General features: G+C 36.1%; 1 pseudogene; it reads left to right on the forward strand.

The window, feature by feature from the left end:
• The window catches only part of LOC118334836, a 12681-nt pseudogene extending 11412 nt beyond the window's left edge, over positions 1–1269 (forward strand).
• Positions 1270–4545: the final 3276 nt, after the last annotated feature.

Below are 4545 nucleotides of genomic sequence, written 5' to 3' on the forward strand. Positions count from 1 at the left end.
CCTGGAGCGTATGAAGAAGAACATGGAGCAGACCATCAAAGACCTGCAGCACCGTTTGGATGAAGCTGAACAGATTGCAATGAAAGGAGGCAAGAAGCAGGTGCAGAAGCTCGAGGCCAGGGTGAGTGTCAATAACGTCTGAGAAATGAAATTAACAATGTAATAAAATTACTTAATCATGAAAAGCTGGTAGTATTGAAAATTGTGCAACTACTTTCCCTCATAATAAAAAGCCTTCATAAAAATATTTCACACAAAAAAATGTACACACAATCTTCACTCCCTTAACAGATCAGAGAACTGGAAAGTGAAGTGGAGGCTGAACAAAAAAAATCCAGCGATTCTATCAAGGGAGTCCGAAAGTATGAGAGACGAATCAAAGAGTTGACCTATCAGGCAAGTTTCAGTTCATTTGGTAAATTGTGGAAAAGTGAGAATGTAGTTTTCTATTCAAAATTAAAATTCTCTTGTTCTTTTCTCTTTTCAGACAGAGGAGGATCGTAAAAATCTTACCCGTCTGCAAGATCTGGTAGACAAGCTGCAGCTAAAGGTCAAATCCTACAAGAAAGCTGCAGAGGAGGCAGTAAGTGGTCTCAGCATTTTAGAGAAACTAAAACAGAAAAAAAACACATAACCTATAAGCCCACAGCATCAGCTGTATTATAAATACAAAGATACACGTCAGGCACTGATGAGGATATTGCCTTGTTTGTTCTGCAGGAGGAACAGTCCAACAGTAATCTTACCAAGTTCCGCAAGCTTCAACATGAGCTTGATGAGGCTGAAGAGAGAGCTGACATTGCTGAGTCTCAGGTCAACAAGCTACGTGCCAAGAGTCGTGATGTGGGGTCAAAGGTTAGTTTGTTTATGTTGGGCACACTGCATGTGCCTGTTTTGAGTGAATTAGGGTTTTAGTAAATAGGGCACTACTGCTGCCGCAAACTGAATGTATCAAAATATATAGTAATATATAGTATAAATTGTATATTAAAAGTAGTATATTCTTTGGTCCTGTCAGAAGAATGGAATTACAGAGAAAACACTAAAGTACTGTTACGAGCCAGTCAGCATATTGCTAGCAGAACACATAAAGTTAAATAAAATGATCCTGATATGTAGGGGAGTGAATCTAAAGGTTTGATCACAAATTATAATGCATTTAAATCTGCAAAATAAATAAATAAAAATGTATATCTTAAATAACAAAGAAATGTGTTTCCTTGTTTACCTATTTTTTTCTTATTTCAGAAAGGACATGACGAGGAGTGAAGCTCATGGAATGAAATTCCGGTTTGAGGCACCTGATGTCTGAATAGTGTCTCCCTAAGCATGTCAGTTGTTCAGTAGAATAAAGTCAATCTGCATCTCAAACTGTGCCTTGGCTTTTTTGTAACTTACCCAAATATTAGTACAGTTGAATTGACACTTAAGAAGGATTGCAACCATTACTTTTACATAATCAAAATGTATTTCCTTATTCAAATTGTAGGATTTATGTCATAATTATAACCTCTACATAAAATATGTAAGAATGCAGCTACGCGTCATTGCACTACTCTAACAAGCATTTCAGACGGGATCTTCTGGTTAATAAATAATATATAATATAATAAATAATTAATTAATAAAAACAAACATTCTGGCCTATATCTTCCATAAAGAAGTTAATGGTTGGTGGAAAAAAGTTGAACAGTATGTTAATGGTTGTAAGAGTTCATTAAAGCAACTTTAGAATGGCTGAATTTTCATTAACTGTATGCATTTTATAAACAATTGTAGCAAATTAACTGAATAAAGATATGTTACTAATGATAGCTATGTTGCACATCTGACCACACCCAGCAAAACTGATGTGGGGGTTGGATGTAGTCAGAAGTTTGCTCTCTTGCACAAACAGTAATGTCACGGTGCAGGGACACAGCTTCTACATAACTGCAGCTGGTAGAAAAGTTTAACCATTAGAGGTCAGCAAAGTCCTTTATAGTACTGATCATTGTATAAGCAACAGTCGAGTGATGCTTGTAAGTTTATAAGCTATCACCCTAATGTAACTGGAAGACCATCCGAGACATACAGTGTCTTTGGCTACAAATAATAACTGAATGGTTAAAGTCCTGCTGGAATTATCTTTTCAAAACAGATTTCACTGGATGCTGGGCAGTGGATGGGCTGTTCTACCTAATTAGTTTTAGGTAATAATCTGGCCTATTGAGAGGGTTAAACAGAGGTTTAAATCATGTCATAATAAGCAGTACTGTGCTGAATATGAAAATCTATGTAGTCTGACTGGCCATTAATATATACAGTAATTTTGGTCAACCACAGCCTAATTCCTGTTCATAACCTCATGACCTCTTATAGACAATTGTCTGATTATCGACTTACAGTAAGGACATGTTACAGTGTCATTAACAATACAGACACTATTTGCAATCAGAAGTAGCAAATAATATTCTTATAGGCTCACCTGTTATGAGGTTCTCTTGCGGAAGGCATCTCAATTCAAGGATATGTTTTGTATCTCCACGAAGCCTGTGATTTTTTAGAAAAGAAATTTAAAAAATCACGAAATGATGAGGAAATAGCCAACATTATTACAATTTATTAGATTATTAGGTGGAATTTCCATATATCAGCAAATTAGTAAAATGTATTACAATAAACTTTTAATAAAACATTAGGCTAATCATTAAGCACACTAATTAGACACCATTAGATTTTCTATTAAAAAAGAACAACCATGCCATAATTGTAGGCCTTACTCATCTCCCTGCAAATCTCTTACCTAAATATTTCTTCACTATCTGTTCTTTTTAAAGAACTAAAACAGCTTAAGTAATATTACACACAATATCAAACTGGATATTCAATGTGCATAAATTGTAAATTGAGCATATTTTACACATAACAGTTCACAGAAGGAACAATACTTTCAAAATTCACTGAAATATAATGTAATTCAAACCCTACCGTTTTTGTCCTGTTAAGCACATTGTTCGGTCCTCATAAGCAGAAAAACCTTTCATCAATAGGAGTCTTCCAGTTCTGAGTGTAAATGCACCAAGCACTAACTTCATTGTCTGAATGGAGACCAGGAGAAATGGCAAGACAAGAGAAGGACATATGGAGGCAGGGTCCAATACTCAACACCTCCTCAAGTGACCCTCAGTGAATAACAAGCATTCTAACAATAGCAACCTCATCTGAAACCACAGTAGGCTCAGATTTCAAACTTAAGAGAGACAAGGTGCTTCACACCTTCCCTTATGCGTATATGTGATTGCAAAAGTCAGAGATGCAAGGACAGCTGAGAATTGGACCTTTGATGGAGGGCTGACTGCTCCACTAACTCCTGGAATAGATTAGAGCTAAGTAAAGGACTTCAGAATTCTCGGATAAAGGCAAACACATTGCTAACATCATGTAGGTCAACTGCATGGAGGACACACTAAAAACCTTTCTGTTGTTACTTAGGCTAAGCAAGGTTCACTGATAAGGCCCTGGTATATCAGGTCCTGCCTAGTTTTTGACATCCTTCAGAACTTCTATCATGGATGCCATTAAGGTATAGGTAATATTCCAAATTCCATTTCAATGGTTACCTACTGAAAATGTGTGTTAGAAGTACTAGTATTACTCACAACAAGGAACTTTGACTTTGTGTTATTCTGGCAGCCCCTGTGGACAAAAGTGGGAGTGTTTTGAGCCAATAGCCAATCTTCTCACTGATGGTTCTGTTTGTATATGTAGGTCATATAGAGGAATCAGTTTTAAATTGAGAATGATTCACAACCAGTTAAAACTCCTTCTTTCCTACCCTCCTGCCATACTAGGGCCCCTGATGAAAGATTTTCCTAGTCGACTAGTAGTTGTTAGATAAAGCCAATGAACAACCACCTGTTTAATGATAACGGAAAAAGCAATTAAAAAAAGCAAGGAGACTGAACATTTAGTTCATCTGTTTCAACACAGTATCAGTCTCATTGTTCAAATCACAAAATAAATAACTTCCAACTTCATAAAAATAAATACTCATGGACTTATCAAAAGGATTCATGATGTATAACAGTTAGTACCACTGGCCTCCGTTGGTCTTGGAGGCTGTGCCTGCCCCACTTGGTTCCACACTAGTAGTGTTTAAGCTAACAGCAGCTAGTAGTTAGTGGTTAAGATAAGATAAGATAAGATATTCCTTTATTTGTCCCACAATGGGGAAACAACAACAGTATACAAACAGTAAGAGTAGGAAAAAATAATAATAATAATAAAAAAGTATATGTATATGTATAGTATATGTGACATACACACACACACACAGACACACTCCTTGTTTTACAAGAGAAAAAGTCTGTGTTGAAACAATCCTCTGATATTTTCATCCCGGTGACATTTTGGACATTTTGGTTTTCAGCGACTCCAACTAATGAAAAGGGGGTCGACTAAGACTCTTCTCGTTGATTAAAAGTGTATGTATGTATTAAAAGTGAAAAATTGGGGATCAGAAATTGCCCTCAGGGATATATAAAGAGTTTCTGATTTGAATAG

The sequence above is a fragment of the Morone saxatilis genome, unplaced genomic scaffold (assembly GCF_004916995.1).
Source record: "Morone saxatilis isolate NCDOM2014 unplaced genomic scaffold, NCSU_SB_2.0 Contig23, whole genome shotgun sequence".
Lineage (NCBI taxonomy): Eukaryota > Metazoa > Chordata > Actinopteri > Moronidae > Morone > Morone saxatilis.